This window comes from Labeo rohita, chromosome 15 (assembly GCF_022985175.1).
Source record: "Labeo rohita strain BAU-BD-2019 chromosome 15, IGBB_LRoh.1.0, whole genome shotgun sequence".
Classification (NCBI taxonomy): domain Eukaryota; kingdom Metazoa; phylum Chordata; class Actinopteri; order Cypriniformes; family Cyprinidae; genus Labeo; species Labeo rohita.
The window spans coordinates 31,170,484-31,188,473 of record NC_066883.1 but is presented as its reverse complement, the minus strand read 5'-3'; the positions used below and the strand labels follow the sequence as shown (position 1 = coordinate 31,188,473).

At 36.5% G+C, this 17,990-nt stretch overlaps 1 protein-coding gene across 1 annotated transcript in view; it reads left to right on the top strand.

The window, feature by feature from the left end:
• The window catches only part of nphs1 (NPHS1 adhesion molecule, nephrin), a 219,763-nt gene that overhangs the window by 80,335 nt on the left and 121,438 nt on the right, over positions 1–17,990 (top strand). The window contains exons 3-4 of the mRNA XM_051128921.1: positions 9,748–9,850; positions 9,932–10,055. The gene's annotated coding sequence lies outside the window, so the exon portion shown is untranslated. The remainder of the gene's footprint in view (positions 1–9,747; positions 9,851–9,931; positions 10,056–17,990) is intronic.

The window sequence follows — 17,990 nt, the reverse complement described above, 5'->3', positions numbered from 1 at the left end:
CTTCAGTGGTGGCATGTTTTGACAGACTGAAGAGATTCAGACATCACCCTGACCTTTCCTTGAGCTGAGCTCAGAAAGTCCAAGCCTGGATTGGACAATGTTGTGAGAGTCTCACATGCTTCCAATAGGAAGACAGTTTGGCTTCACGTCTGTGTTGGATGGTGATGCTGATGTGAGAGCAGCATGTGGAGTACTGTGTGAATTATCTTATTACTGAAACGCTGTAGGATGAAATCACTGGGCCCAGGCAGGGGGAGGAAAAGCCCAGCTGACAGCCATATAGAAAGAGTCCAGAGCCCCCCAGCCGGCAGCCGGGACATCACCATCTGGAGCGAGGCCTATACGGCATGCTGGGCCTGTCAGAAAGACGGAGCTCTTTTCACAACACACTTTTGTCCATCCTCTCTCTCCTCCGGTGAAACTCTCACTATCCAGCCGAGCGTTCACAGTCGTCTTTCCACAAAAGCCCTCCCACTGCACGGATTGTTCCATTCATCGGCAGGAGGGAGGAACCGGATGGACATCACTCATCCGGGATTGTACAAAATAGTTAACAAGTACAATGGTTAAATTTTACACTAATCCCTTGATGGTTATCAGCATCCTTTGGGTGTTAAATCCATGTTGAGTGTTGAACAGTGTGGTTGAAAACTAAACGACTTTTCCCAACCCAGTTTGAAAAATCCATCTTAGACTGGTTTTATGGTCTCAGCTAGTCTCCCAGTCTGGTCAGGCAAGTCTGTTGTCTGGTTTTAGATTGTCATCTTAGATTGGTTTAAAACTCACTTATGATTGTTTCGGTACAAAACCCAAATGAAGAGTCATTTGTCTTCTTTGCTTAAAAAATACATCTTTAGCAACTTATTGTAGGCTGGTTAAATGGTCTAAGCCAGCTAAACACTATAGCTTCCCCAGTTTGGGAGTCCATCTTAAACCAACTAACCATCCAGCAAACCATCTGAGATTGATTTACAGCTCCTAGTTCTTTCATCGCAAAGAACAAATGAGTAATTTGTGTTTTTGCTTCAAAAACGACTTTATCAACCTTGGCTGGTTAAACGGTCTAAACCAGGTAAACACTATCTTGGCCAGGCTGGGATACCATCTTAAACCAACTAATCGTCCAGCAAACCATCTTATTCTAGCTTAAAACTCTAATTTTTCAATGCAAAGACCAGTTTAGTAATTTGTGTTTTGTGCTTCAAAAACATCTTAAGCATCTTAATTAAGTGGCCTAAACCAGCTAAACGCTAGCTTGGTCAGGCTGGGAGATCATCTTAAACCAACTACCCATCCAGCAAACCATATGAGACTGGTTTAAAAGCCAGATTTTTTCATTGCAAAGACCAAATGAGTAATATGTGTTTTTGCTTCAAAAACGTCTTCAGCATCCTAGGTTAATTAAATAGCCTAAAACAGCTAAACTTGCCCAGGCTGGGAGACCATCTTAAACCACCTAACCATCCAGCAAACCATCTGAGACTGGTTTAAATCTCACTTCTGATTGTTTCAGTGCCAATGAAGTCAATGACCAAATGAAGAATAATTAGAACATTTGTGTTTTTTGATAGGTTGACAGTATTAGCTATACACTGGACAGTAGCCTCCAGATGTCAGTCGTATGGGGTGACATCTGTTTTGATTGTCTCCAGGCGATGCTACCCTCTAAAATACATGATGCTGCCAAGAAGACTGTCAGGCTAATGGTCTGTGTGTTGCTATTGTTTGGCTACCTCAGTCAGGCTAACTGCGGAGTATTAGTTACTATTATTTCTATTAATCTGCAGAATACCTCGCGATGGAGCTGACACCTTGTCACGGCCATTCGTGAAATTGGTGTGTCCCCGAAACATGTTCTCATTAGTTTGTGCAAGCTGCAAAAACAGGATGAGGCTAAGCTAGCAGGCCATCCAGGGAAATTAGCCTGGTAGCATACTAGCAGACACAACGGTTTATTTATTTTTAAGCTGACTGCTAAAGTTGGAGAGGGGTATCCCTCGGTGACTCTGTAAACAAACCGGACGAGGGAAGAGATAGTTGGAGGATAGAGCCAAGGGTAGCCATTCACCTCCATGCCAGAGGCAGATAGCAGAAGAAGCGGAGCTAACAAATCCCCTCGTGATCTGAAAGCACACTTCTATGTGGAGGATGTAAAGATCTGACTTGGCCGTGCAGGAAAGTCTCCTGTTGATGGTTATTCACCCGACTTTCTAAATTCGCTCTGCCCGTAATGCAGGTTTTGAACTCGAGGGGTGAAGTCTGGAGCAGTGCAGCTAAGCAGTCCTGTCAGCCCTTTCAGTAGTATTCTTTGTTTTTGTTGTTTCCAAACAACCATTTGAACATATCTCAGACAAAACCTCTGAGGATCTCATTTGGGAAGCTTCCTTCACCCTCATTTCAGCTCGTCTTTCTTTAATTGATAATTGAATAAGCTATCGCCATGTAATCAATTAAGAACTTGATCCCGACCTCTGAGAGCAGCAGTTAATTGGCTTGTGCCAAAGAGAGCCCGAGAGATCAAGCTGGGGTATTAACAAAGATGAGGTTTCGGAGGTCATTTGCAGGTTTTCTTTATTGCGTTGATTGCAGAACTGCTCGAGAGTGACTGGGACATTCGATGTAGTCCGTCGAAAATAGAAAAACACAGCGCAAAGAGCTTCACCGGGGTGTCTCAGGGTTTTGATCTCGTTTTGCATGAAGGTTCCCGACCGCCGGCCTTTGACACGCATCCGGAAAATTCCACACCTCCTGCGGTCGCTGCTGCTTTGTAACCTGCGAGCGGCGAATGAGGTATTGGAGGGGAAAAAACCTTCATCGATCTCTCCTCACCTGCTTTTTTCCTCGCTTTTCCGCTCTGTCCTCTAAAAACATGTCTTTTTCACTCAGTTGACTTCCATTCAAAGCCAGCCAGCAATGGTGAATGCTTGACTAGGTTGCTTTGCCCCGGCAGCCCCCTGGGTTCTGGGCAGTGGCCTGAAAGGAGCCTGAAGCTGCAGTCGAATAGAGAGCCAGAGCAGGCAGGGGGCTAATAGCGGTGGATGGGATTGTCTTCACGGTGCGGGAGGGGTGGGGGACGGGAGCAGAGAGAGTTGAGGGCCAGAACCATCTGCTTTTGTGGTGGTGAGCATCAAAGCCAGGAGGAGCACGGCGGGAGATCTCCTTTCACCGGGGACACATTGCATATGGGCCTCATATTTCTCCAGGACGGCATCCTGCAGACCTTTGGGAGCCCGTCGTAGACCCTTTTATTCCCTCTTTTTTTGCTGTTTGGCTACTCTGAAAGCCAAATAGGTGTGGAAAGACAGGAATTCCCTATTATTTACCCTGGGAATTTAGATAATAGATGAGTTTGTTTGACCCGGCAGACCCCGAACGGCAAACGCTCCTCTCTCGCTAATTTTAGCCATTTTTTTAAAGCTCGAAACCACATTCTTTGCTTTATTTTTGTTAGTGGAGGGAAATTAAAAATGGGTCACTGCATGGCTCAAAAAAACATGCTCAGAGGATGATTAATTATTAAAGTGACTAATACTACATTTGCCTCAGAGCGCTTGTGACTTTAATCCATGGCAGGGGCACAACTACCAGTACCCGACTCCCCGTTTGTGAATCCCTCCCTCTCCGCCAGTCTCTCCCTTTTTTTTCTTCGTCTATCCCGCTAGCTAAATTCAATTTCAGATTCAATTAGCTTTATTGGCATGACCACGATACATATTTGAACTGCCAAAGTTTTATCACTCTGCTGTGTCAGTCCCTTCTCGCGCTTGTCTCTATCCTCCCACCCCTCTTTCGCCCCTCGCTTCTGTAGAGTGCTGTGTAAGAGAGGAGGCTGCAGCTACTGCTATGTTAGCAGTACTGCAGATATTTTTGACAATATTGCTGAGGCCCTTTTGACAGTACATTGGCCAGTAATAGTTCTACTAATGTGGAGAAGTCTGTGAAAGTGCATGTGATCTGGAAAGCATCACACTGTAGTTTTAGTGTCATTATATAATTACCATGCCGTAAAAAGTCACATGATCATGTACTTCATAATAGTGAGGTAATAGTGAGGTGCTTAAAAAAAGAGAGTAAATGATAAAAAGTCACTTATCTTAATGTGAAATTAAAATACATGTATAAAGTAATTTTGATGATGTTATTATTTGGCCCTTTGTCCTATATAACAAGTATTATATGTTTTATATTATATATTTGTCCTATATAACAAGTGATAATGTGAGTTTGCCTGAGAAAGTTCTAGTGGTTGAATTTATTTCCAGTTGAGGTCAAAAGTTTACATAAACCTGTCGATGCCAATAGCCTTGTGGTTAGTGCGTCGCGGCGGCCCGAGTTTGAATCCCCTCTCGAGGTCCTTTGCCGAACCTCTCTCTGCACAGTACTTTCCTGTCATCTCTCTACTGTCCTGTCCATTAAAGGCACAAAAAAGCCCAAAAATATAACTTAAAAAAAAAAAAAAAAAGGTTGCATTCACCTTGCAAAATCTACTAAATATTAATTATTTTACCAAAATAAGAGGGATCATACAAAATGTTACAGAAAGTATTGTGTAATAATACTTAATACTGTGTTGTTACCTGAATGATCCACAGCTGTTTTTTGTTTATTTTTAGTGACAGTTGTTCATGAGTCCCTTGTTTATCCGGAACAGTCAAACTGCTCACTGTTCTTAAAAAAATCCTTCAGGTCCCACAAATTCTTTGGTTTTTCAGCATTTTTGTGCATTTGAACCCTGTCCATCAATGACTGCATGATTTTAAGATCCATCTTTTCACACTGAGGACAACTAAGGGACTCACGATGCATGGGGGCGAAAACTTTTGAACAGAATGAAGATGTGCATATTTTTATTTTGTCTAAATGTCAATATTTTTTTCATGTAGTATTGCCCTTCAGAGGCTACAGAGGATACGTATAGTACATGTTTCCCAGAAGACAAAATAAGTTCAATTTACCCTTATCTTCAAATTCCAAAAGTTTTCACCCCCGGCTCTTAATGCATTGTTTCCTTCTAAAGCATCAGTAAGCATTTGAACCTTCTGTAATAGTTGCATATGAGTCCCACAGTTGTCCTCAGTGTAAAAAGATGGATCTCAAATGCTGAAAAACCAAAGAAATTGTGGGACCTAAAGGATTTTTCTGAAGAACAGCTTGCAGTTTAACAGTTCAGGGCAAACAGGGCACTAATGAACAACTATCACTAAACACACACACACACAAAAAACACACACCTGTGGACCATTCACACACAGTATTAAGAATCAAGCATATGTAAACTTTTGAACGGGGTGATTTTTATAAATTGAAACTTATTTTCTCTTGTGGTCTATATGTAAACATACTTTACATATAGTTTACATATAGAAAAATGTCTAATTAATCTTCATATTATTCATGAAAGACAGGCTAATTACAATGTTAAAAAATCAGTTTGCTACTTCTCCTATCTGAAAAGTTTCTCCTAATATACCTGATTCTGAATTCTAATATTTCTTCTCCTACTCCCTCAATCATTCTCTTTTTTTTCTTTCCTCATTCAGCTTCTCTCCTCCCTTTCAGCTGCTCTTTCTGTCTCCATTTTTGTGTCATTAACTTTGGAAATGGCTATGGTTAGTGGGAACAGAGCAGAAAGGGAGGGTGAGGGTGAAAGGAAACGGGAGAGCAGGCAAGAGAATCATTAGTTAAATATTATCCAGTCTGTTCCATTAAGGCTGAAGGGAAGGCTCATGCTTCTGAGCACTCGGAAACAATGGAGCATGTGCCCACCCCAAACATGCACACCGAGTCCTGCAGGTGTTCAGGGCTCATGGTAGCACCACAGATGGCTAACCTCTAATGACACTTAATGACACTGACAGGGAGAGAGAGAGACAGGTAAAATGTGCTCTAACAGAGATCTGGGCTGGAAGGTACGGCGTGGATAGCTGATTTTGTCCGGTGCTGGACATCACACTGAAGAAAAGGTATTTACTCAAACATTAGGTCAAAGTGCAAGTATTAGAATATGAGTTAAAGTATACTCGTAGCTTCATAACATTATGGTTGAATCACTGATGTCACATGGACTATTTTTAACAATGTCCTTACTACCTTTCTAGGCCAGAAAAGCTCTCGGATTTCATCAAAAATATCTTAATTTGTGTTCCGAAGACGAACGAAGGTCTTACGGGTTTGCAACGACATGAGGGTGAAAAATTAATGACAGAATTTTTTGGGTTAGCTATTCTTTTAATACAAAACAAAAAGGCGAATACTATTTTGAGAACATGCAGCTATTAATCAGATGCTGCATTTAGAAAAATCCAGGTGAGATTTTGTTTTGGTTTTTTTCCCGAAACAATTAAAACCACCCTGTAGGGAGAGAGGTAACATCTGAGAAGTACTGTTAAGGCTAATTGTGGACCATTAAAATAATTACACGAAGCATCCGTATCTTCTTTTCATCGATGGCTAGAGAGTGGCTTTAAATGACTTTCCAATTTAACCCTTGAGACTTGGAGCTGCACATATGGTGTAGTTAACTTCTTTTGTTAGCCGTAGGTGGGAAATCGATTAATCGTGATTAATCGCATCCAAAATAAAAGTTTGTTTACATAATGGATGTGTGTGTGTGCTGTGTATATTTTTATGTAAATATGAACACACATACATGCATATATTTAAGAAATATATGTAATATATAAACACAAACCTTTATTTTGGATACGATTCATTGCGATTAATTAATTTGACAGCACTAATTATAGGCAATAATAATTAATATATAATTAAGAAACTACTAGTAGTAGAAGTAGAATTATTGTTACTGTTGATTTACTTATTTTAGTTTATTTCATAATATTTACGGTTGAACCACTGATGTCACATGGACTATTTTAATGATGTCCTTACTACCTTTCTGGGCCTTGAACATGTCAGTTGCTTTGTTGTCTCAGATTTTACCAAAAATATCTTAATTTGTGTTCTGAAGATGAACAATGGTCCTATGGGTTTGCAACGACATGAGGGTGAGTAATTAATGACAGAATTGTCCATTTTGGGTGAACTATCCCTTTAATACAAAAAAGCGAATGCTATTTTGAGAATGTGCAGACATCAATCAGACGCTGCATTTAGAAAAATCCAGGTGAGTTTTTTCTTTTTTTTCTTCCGAAACAATTAAAACCACCCTGTAGGGAGAGAGGTAACATCTGAGAAGTATTGTTAAGGCTAATTGTGGACAATTAAAATAATTACACGAAGCATCCATATCTTCTTTTCATCGATGGCTAGAGAGTGGCTTTAAATGACTTTCCAGTTTAACCCTTGAGACTTGGAGTTGCACATATGGTGTAGTTAACTTCTTTTGTTAGCCGTAGGTGGGAACAAAACGAACGTCACTGCCTCACGATTTCCATGGATACATCCGATGTTGCGCCAAGCTGCTCTCTCAATGAAAACCTTGGTTATGACGCCATCACAACAGGCAGGCATTGCAAATACAGTGTCAAGGAGTAGTTTGAGTAGCCTATGTTGTCAAAGAGCACTCATGCACTTGTTTTTTTCCCCATTACGTTGTGCGATAGCCAATAATAGCGGAGAGTCCTGTCTTTTAGAGCGAGTTTAAGGTTTTCAAATCGCTGCGGTTCGTGCACACACTCTCAAGCACAAAATCGCTAGGCTCATGCCCATTCACACTAATCGAACTGCAATCCCTCAGCCATCTGGCAGACGTTCACCCTCACACACATGAACTCTCGCTCACACACACACACACTCTGACACCCCAATCAATTAGTCTTAGGGTTGTGGAGGAATGTCGACCAGGCAACTCTGAGCTCACAGCATTCCATCTATCTCACACAGGCACACTGCTGCACACACACACACACACACACAGAGGCTTATCAGCCTTAACTATTACGAATGAAATAAAGCAATCAAGGGCATTTAAATAAGAGCATGTGGAAGCAGGTAGAGCTTTGCTGAGAATGCATTCAGAAAACAGAAAAAAAGAGACAGCTAACCAGAAATCATTACATGAGGTTTGTGGTTTGTGTCTTACCAGTGCTAAGTACATATGTGCTTATGTGGGCAGGTTTTGCAATCCTTGTGGGGACAAAATTCCTAAAAGTGTTCCCTGGGGAACAGCAAAACCTGACAGAACAAGCAATCCTAGACAATAATTAAAGTCTCTCTGTCATCATTTACCTTTTTTTTCCAGGTCATTAAATTGGGTCCAATGTAGAGCCCAAAGTCATCTTTTGTGCTCCACAAAAGAAAGGCAGTCATTTTTTTGGGTGAACTGTCCCTTTAAGTAATGGGCTTAAATCCAGTGTCACTGTTATTATTGCTCATAGTTGCATAGTTTGTTCTATTGGAATGATACCTCAAACTATGGAAATTATTGATATTTTTAAGTGATTAGATGTAGTTTTTGCCTGGTGGGCAATAAAATGGACAAAATCTTATTGACTTGATTTGAAGGATGGACCTGAGCCATATGTAGAGACCAGATTATCATAGAGAACTGAGCCAATGAGCCAACAACTTTAAAATGTGGTTTATAGTTTTAGCAGGAAGGTTGGACGTAATTTATGATTAAATTATATATATTAGGGATGTAACAATACAATAAGCCCACGGTTCAATACATACCTTGGTCCTTTTAACCACAGTTTTTGATTTGGTTTGGTTCTAATGGCTTGGCATATTAGAGTATGCAAGCCCATTTCAGCCACTAAATAACTTAAAAAAGGTAATTGCGACTTTTTTTCTTGCAATTGCGAGTTTTTATCTTGCAATTCTGGCTTGTTTTCTCAGAATTGTGATATAAACTCACAATTGTGTGTTATAAAGTCAGAATTGTGAGATATAAACTTGCAATTCTGAAAAATGAACACAATTCTGAGAAATGAAGTTGCAATTCTAAAAAATAATGTCAGAATTGCAAGATATAAAGGTACAATTCTGACTTTTTCTCAGAATTGTGATATAAACTCGCAATTGTGTGCTATAACGTCAGAACAAGATATGAAGCCACAAGTCTGACTTTTTCTCAGAATTTCAAGATAAAAACTTGTGATTCTGATTTTATTTAATTATTTATTTTTTTACAATTGCGAATTCATATCTTGTAATTTTGACTTTTTCAAAATTGTGAGATATAAACTCAGAATTGCAAGTTAGGGAGAAATGACTGATATTGCGAGTTTATATCTTACAATTCTGACTTTATAACACAATTGAGTTAAATCAGAATTGTGAGATAAAAACTTGCAATTCTGATTTTAATTTATTTTTTTCAGCTGCGAATTCAGTCTCGCAATTCAGACTTTTTTCAAAATTGTGAAATGACTCAATTGTGTGTTATAAAGTCAGATTTGTGAGATGTAAACTAGCAATTCTGAGAAAAAAGTCACAATTGCAAGATATAAACTCACATTTCTGAGAAAAAAGTCAGAATTCTGACTTTATAACATGCAATTGTGAGTTTATATCTCACAATTGTGAAAAAAACTCAGAATTCTGAGGAAAAAAGTCACAATTACTTTTTTAAAAAAAAAATTATTCAGTGGCGGACACAGCAAAATGTGCTTTTTAAAACAAAGTAACAACAAAAGATTTATGTAAACTTATGTACACTACTTATGTACACTATGTACAAAAAATGGCATGGGATTGAGTAAATAATGACAGAATTTTAATTATTGGGTGAATTATTTCTTCAGCTGTGGGTCAGGATGGAATAATACTTCATTTTTCCAGAATACGTGTTACCTGTGTTGGATTTCGTCCTGATTCCTTCAACTTCCTGTGAAGTGGGAGCAATTTAATTCAAATTCACCCTCATTCTTCTTTTCCGTCTGAGGTAAATATAAAGATAATTGAAAAAATATGGGATGGTTGTTTATGTATGCCTGCTTTAAGCTCTGTTGTTGTCATATCACAGGTGTAGACGTATGCTGCCGCAAACATGCCTTAAACAGACTACAGATGGTTAGAGTATGACCGTTTAAGGACATTAAGTTAGATTGAAGAGAAGATTGCTGTAGGGACTCATTGGCGTCATTGAGGTATGTGAAATACTGCAGCATGTTGTTGTATGTATGCATAGACGCGCTTGTCTCGGTGTGCTGAGCGTGAGCGTGAGCGTGTTATTTTATAATAAACTGTGTGTTTACTGTAATGAGAGTCATAATGAATGGCTCGCTCAGACAGGAGAGTTCAAACTCTTTACTTGTGAAAAACGCACACAACCTCCCACCATCCTTCTCTTTATTTCTCCTTCTAATGGGATCATGACTCCATGTTTTTCCTTCCTCCTTTCTAATTAAAAAAGGCCAGTCACCCATGTTGTTTGTCTGTCTATCTATCTATCTATCTATCTATCCATCTAATATTCTCTCAGTTTTTCTATCTGTCAATTTTACAGATGTGCTGTCATATTTGATTTGGCCTTTGTATACATTAGTTGTTCAATATTTGATTTGATTTCAGAGCGAATATCCACTTAAGTTTTGTTCTTCAGAAGACTTGAGCTGTATGAATTACTTTTACACAACCTTTTTGGAGCATGAAACTTTTGAGCCTCTTCGACTTACTTTCTATGGACAAAAACTGTTGAAACATTTATCAAATATTTTTTTTTATGTTCCACAGAAGAAAGAAAATCATGCAGTGTTGGCTCAACATGAGGGGGAGTAAATGATGACTGAACTTTTTTTTGGGCGAAATGCAGTGTTTCTGAACTTGTAGGTCGTGACCTAAAAATAGATGAGATGCCTTTTCTGGGTCATGAACGAGAGGGGAAGTTAATGCTAAGTTCAAATAATATAATGCTACTTATTATTAAAGTTAATAACGGTAAAGTTATTATGGGTAATTAAAACTAAAACCTTTTATTATTTTTATTTAAATAAAATAATTTAAAAATTGTGGATTATATTTCCACTAGTTGCCAAACCATTGAAAACAAAAATAAAAATTAATATAGCTGGAAGTAGCTATTACCGGGGTTCAAGCGCTTTAGGCATTTAAGCACATAAGGGAAAAGACATTAAATATTATTCAGCAAGCCTGTAACCACCTAAATCAATTATTAAAAAAGCCTTTTTGTCAAATCCAGGTGATTTCCCATAGAAATACAGTGTTTTTGAATCCTTTTTAACTGCTGTAGCACCAGCTGTGGTCAAATCTCCCTGAAACTTTGCATGCTTGTTTAGAATCACCTGTCGAATGTGCTCAGCGGGTTTCATGAAGTTTTGAGTTTTTCTTTAAGCTTTATAGGCTTTTATTTGGACAGGCACCTTTCCAAAGGACCCCGTTATAGCTTCCCAAAGGGTAAATTTCAACATGGTTTGATCATTATTGACCTAGACAGTCCAGAGAATTGTACTGTGGTGTTTTTTTCCAGACTGAGCAAAAAACCTAGAACTAGTTTGCAAAAGTAGGTTTTTCACATCTTCTCAATCATTAAAAAAAAGCTGACTAACAGCAGTGGTTCTAGAGTTCTTGTTCGGAACGAGAAGGTCTGTCATACGATATGAATATTGCGTGTATGTGTGGAAATCCGTGTAATGTACAATTGTTTATGCCCTCAAAAAAAGCAATACCGCTCCCAGTGGCCGATTTCTTTCAAATTTCCCACAGACCTTTGGGGCCGTGAGTCAAAGAGGCCCACTGAGCCTCCGTTAACCTTGTCTAATAGGTGCTCAAATTTCATCTGCCAGTGGCGACCATTTTTTTTGTGTGTTTAATGTCCCCATAGACACTTGTGGCACTTTGGACCAAGACGATTTTCATGTTGATAAGACAAATGGTTGCCTAGTTATAACCATTTTTATGTTTTTTCCCTCTTATAGCGCCACCAAGTGGCCAATCTCCCACGTTTTTTTCCCTAAGACCTCAGCTTGAGGTCTTCAAAAGTGTGCCAAGTTTGGCAAAGATATCTCATTTTGTTCAGGGGTTATAGGCATTTTACTAAAAGTGGCCTTGCCCCCTTCGAACGTTTTGGCGTCCCTTTGCTGCGGTGAGTCGAAAGTTACTGGTTTGGTTCCGATCAAGCAAAAAACTTAGGACTAGTTTGCAAAAGTAGGTCTTGCAAAAAATGCAAAAAAATATATATATATATATGCATAAAAGCCTGCGACTCACGGTTTAGGAGTCATAAACGATTTCATACTTTCGAACGCTGTAGCGCCCCTGTCAGGCCGATTGGGGCAAGGCTCTATTAAGTTGTAGGTATTGTGAGTACTACCATCCCTTGAAGTTTCAGGTCTCTACGACTTGCTGTTTGATCAGCACTGTCAGTTTTATGTGGAAATCGCTCATCCGTAACCATTCTAATTACAATAGGGTTCAAGCACTTAGCGGAAAACCACGTAATGTACAATTTAAATTTAAATTTTATATATATATATATATATATATATATATATATATTTATAAAAATAAAAAATAAAAAAAATATGTAAATATATATATATATATAAATCCTGAAAACAAAATTCTTAAAACGTTACTTAAATTTAAAATGAAATGTACAATACAAAAATAAGAAACCAAAAACCAAATACTAGCTTATGACAGACATTCACATTTTCTGTGTAACACTCATAACTGCAGATTGCGGATTATTTGTTTTTATGCACGCATCAAAGCAATGAGCTCATCAGCCTGCGTCTTTGTGTTTATATACAGTAGTTGCAATGCCACTTAATTTGCTCCTAGTATTGTGCTGATGTATTTACTCAAATAGGAGCAGTTGGAGAGGGGTTTCTTTGAAGTGGGACATTCTTGTTTTGGCCCATTCAGATTCATGCATTCCACTCTGGCATTCCTCTCCATATTGAGGCGGGCTGGTTTATACGGCTTCTATAGACACTACACAAAAGGTCTGGTTAATTAGCAGCTTTGTCAGTTTAATAGAGCGCCACACATAACACATACACATACACACACACACTTCTTTTTCTTTGTCTATCCTGGTTTGTGTTGGTATATAATGAGGTCCTCGGTTGCACAAGGGACAGTAAAACTGCAATCAGTGTTCAGAATGCGTGTGTGTACTTGAGTTTGTGTGCTGTGAATGCATCAAGGGACTGAAAGGCACCAGGTCTAGGTGGCGATCTTCTTTTTATGTCACACAACAATCATACAAAGAGGCGGACGAGGAAATGATGAAAGCCGGAGCTCTCGAACGCCTCTTCTTGCGCTAATAAAGACGAGCAGAATAGCGACACGGTCCGACCCTGACCTCCGTAATTCCTCTCTACAGAGTAGAGAATGTGGTGTTGAGCCTGAGTGTCAGGTTTGAGCATGTGTTTTGAATATGTAGATAGGTTGTAGTTAACTAAAAACAAAACCATTTAAAAATGCTATTTAGTTTGTTATTTTAGTACAAAATATAAAACTGAAATAAAAATCTATAAAAAATGTTGAACAAAAAAAATAATAATACAGCAGAACCACAATTTATTCAGACACCTTGAACATTGCACACATTTTCAAAGTTCATTTGCTATAGTTTTGAAAATAGTAATAAAATTTAACAGGAACTCAGTTAAACTGTGTCAATTCTTCTTGATAATCACAAATGAATTACAGTCAAACCAACATTTATTTAGACACCTTCAAAATTTCTCACATTATGACCGTTTATTCACTATAGTTTAGAAAATGGTAATAAAAAATGACAAGAACTCAAGAGTTACACTATGTCAGAACAAATTCATCTTGATCATTTCAAATAACTTGTAGGAGGAATGTAACAAAACATGGTCAGGTCAAAATGTGAAATCAAATTTTTGGTCCCATATTTTTAATAATTTTTGTATGAAGAATTTTTGGGTATAATATGTCACAGTTTACTTTATTTTGCTATAGTGTCCTGCATCCACAAAAAAAAAAAAAAAAAAAAAAAATAAATAAATCTGGTGTCTGAATAATTTTTAGTTTGACTGTAACTAAAAATGGCAAACACAGTAAAAATACTACAATCTTCATTGTAATTAAAACAACACCTGACAATACAAAAATTAAATATTTAAAATAAAACAAAAATAAAATATAGATATTTAAAATCTAAAACTGAAATAAAAATAAATGAATGCTAAAAACATAAACATATTAATAAAAATAGATATTTAAGATAAGATTTATATTAACTAAAATAATTGAGTTTAATTATTAATAATTTAATATTTGTTATGTTTAGTAATTAAATAATTATTAAAAATTCTTAGGAGTAAAAAATTGGTGTACTAAAAACAATTTAAATAAAATGGCAAATCACAACAAAATTAATAAAACTTTTATTAAAATTGATTAAAAACTGAAAATACAAAAATTAAACTGATTTAGATATTTAAAATCTAAAACTAAAATTTAAATTGAAATGAAAATTATTAAAATAAACAAATAAAATTTATAAAAAACAAAAAAAACAACTAATAAAACTTAACTAATAAAAATGACTCTAAAATAATATTAACTAAAATTATTAGTAGAATGATGTATATATTAAATAATTTAATGTTTTTTATATTTAGTATTTTATTAATTAATAATAATTAGTAGTATTATTAACAATTTTTTTACTTGAAGTAAAAATTAATGTACTAAAATTTCATTTAAAAATAAATATGGCAAAGCACAACAAAATTACTAAAACTTGTTAAAATTAAGATTGAAAACTGAAAATACAAAAATAAAACTGACTTAGATATTTAAAATTTAAACTAAAATTTAAACTGAAATGAAAATAAACTAAACTAAACTAAACAGAGGTTTTTTTTTTTATGAAAAACAGTAACTAACCAATATATTAACTAAAATTATTAATAAAATAGTTTGAATGTTCATTATTAATGATTTAATAGTTTTTATATTTAATAATTACTAAAATATTTATTATTATTATTATTATTATTATTAACATTTTGTACTTTGAAGTGAGTTTGAAGTAAATTTAAGTACTAAAATTAAAACTGAAATAAAAATAGCTACAGTAATTCAGATTAACACTGAAAATGTAAAAAAAAAATAGTCACATATAAAAACAATAACTATTTAACTAATAAAATTACAAAAACAAAATTATTAAAACTTAAAATTAAAAATTAAAACAGAAAATACTTAAAATAAATTCTAATATTTAAAATATTTTTAGCATGTGGTTCTGTTTAAAAATGGGTTGTTATAGTTATAGTAACTAAAACTAAAACCAAAAATTAACTTTAAATAAAATTTGAGATACTAAAACTAAAATAAAAATTGCTCCAAACGATAGTAAAAAACAAACATAACTAATAAGTACTAAATAACTAAAACTTTTGTCAAAATTAAACTGAATATAGAAAGTACAAAAAAAAACTAAAATAGTGTATTAATACTATAACATCTCAATGAATGCCAGTAAAGGCGAACAGCATTGCTACATGGTCCAACTCTAACCTATATAATTCCTCTCTAGCTGAGTAGATGTCAGGTTTGAGCGTGTGTTTGTGTGTGTGTGTGGATGGGCTTTGGCTAAGAGACTACGCCTCATTAAGTTCATTGGCTCAAAGGTTCATTAAAAACCAAGCAAGGCAACAATCCAAGTTAACTGAAGCCCACCCGCGCCACCCTGAAGTAAGTCTTAACACTGCCACCTCGTTCCACATTTGCACCCCTGAGTTCCACCACTCTCTCCTTTTATTCCAGTCTCCCTCTAGACAATAGATTCCATCTGTTAGCGAGACTTTCTTTCCCAAGGCTCTCCTCAGGGGGGCCGTGAGCCCACGACTCTGTGACTGGAGCAGCCGCAGGTGGAGGGTGGGCCAGTCATCCAGCCGCGGTCTCCACGGACACTTTCACCGAGAGACAGGGGGGCGGGGAGAGAGCGAGAGAACGGCATGATGGTGACTTAAAGGAAGCCGGAGAAAAGAGATTTGAGAGAGCCTTCGGGAAAAGCCCCTTAACGGCGCTCTGGAGCTTTCGCGAGGCAGCCGAGGCAGCTGCACGTGTGCCGAGAGGCTGCTCAGCTGCTTTTTAAGTACTTTCAAAGTGGGAGAGGTGAAATTTCGGAGCTAAACTAATGACTCTCACCTAGACTGAGGAGAGAACACCTGCAGTCGACAGGAACTATGCAGCCATTAATGAGAGAGTCTTTAGGAATATTGTATTTTAAATCAGCCACTGATTTTTACAAAACGAGCTGCAGAAAGTGAGAAGGAAGTGAATCTTCTACACTCCTTCTGTTTTCTCACAGAATACGTGTTGTTCCCTCGCCTGTCACTCAATATGGGTCAATGCTGTCAGATACAAAAATAATGTGTCAAATATTTATTAGAAATATTGACAAATCTGGCATTCGCCTCGACGAATCAATGAACTGAGACTAGTAGATGGTTTCACACTGATTTTCGGTTCCATCTATTGAATTGTCCCCATAGTCAGACAGGAAATCTTACCGTGTGACAGCTGACGGTGACTAAAATAACCGTAGTTTGCATTTCACACATGCAGTAGCCATTTTTTTTTTCTGGTGCTGCAACATGCAAATAGGATCTGCTTACAATGCCGTTCAAAAATTTGGAATCAGTAAGTTTTTTTTTTTTTAAAGAAGTTTCTTATGCTCATCAAGGCTGCATTTAAATGTAAAATAATGTTTTTCTGTTTTAATATACATTAAAATCTAATTTATTCCTGTGATTTCAGCATCATTACTCCAGTGTCACATGATCCTTCAGAAATCATTCTAATATGCTGATTTATATATTTTTTAAACCTTTGATACTTTTTCAGGATTCTTTGATGAATAAGAAGTTAAAAAGTACAGCATTTAATTAAAATAGAAATATTTTCTAATCACATAGACTGCTGTTTGAAAAAAATGTCAGTACATTTTTGTTCTTTCTTTTTTTAAGAAATTAATACTTTTATTCAACAAGGATGTGTTAAATTGGTAAGAAATGATAACACTTAAAAATTATATTTTGAGTAAATGCTGTTCTTTTTAACTTTTTATTCATCAAAGAATACTGAAGAAAGTATCACAGAAAATTGACAGCACTGTTGCCAACACTGTTGCATCTATTATTTGCATATATTAAAATAGAAACAATTTTATATTGTAATGTTTCATACCTGTTTCAAGCGATTTTTGACGACGAAATAGTCAGACAATGTTAGTCACTTAATATTAATTTCTTGTTTATTTAATTGTTGTATTAAATCAATATTTCACAAACTCCCTTAAAAAGCATTAAAAGCTGTCACTCATCTTCATCACAATCTCATAAAGTTCCGTTATAATCAACAAAGTTCTCTACACTGCACAATGAATCTCTGAATGTCTGTGATACATTAGTCAACCTTAAAAAACACGTAGAAACCTTTGAAGCTCCCCTCACAAATATGCTGATCGGGTCAGTCGCACTAGTGCTCCTAAATATTTTTTCATAGTCGCACACAGTAGTTTTCAAAATATACATATATACAGTGGTATGCGAAAGTTTGGGAACCCCTTGCAGAATCTGTGAAAATGTGAATAATTTTATAAAAATAGAAAAGATCATACAAAATGCATGTTGTTTTCTTTTTAGTACTGTCCTGAGTAAGATATTTTACATAAAAGATGTTTACATATAGTCCACAGGACAAAAAAAAAATAGCTGAAATTATTAAAATAACCCCCTTCAAAAGTTTGGGAACCCTTGGTTCTTAATACTGTGTGGTTACCTGGATGATCTACGACTGTTTTTTTGTTTTGTGATGGTTGTTCATAAGTACCTTGTTTGTTCTGAACAGTTAAACTGAGCACCGTTCTGCATAAAAATCCTCCAGGTCCTGCGGATTCTTCAGTTTTCCAGCACCTTTTGCATATTTAAACCCTTTCCAGCAGTGACTGAATAACAAATATTCACTGATGCTCCAGAAGGAAACACTTTTTGAATTTGAAGATCAAGGTAAATTGTACTTAAGTTGTCTTCCGGGAAACAGGATGTAAGTATTTTTTATTGCTTCCG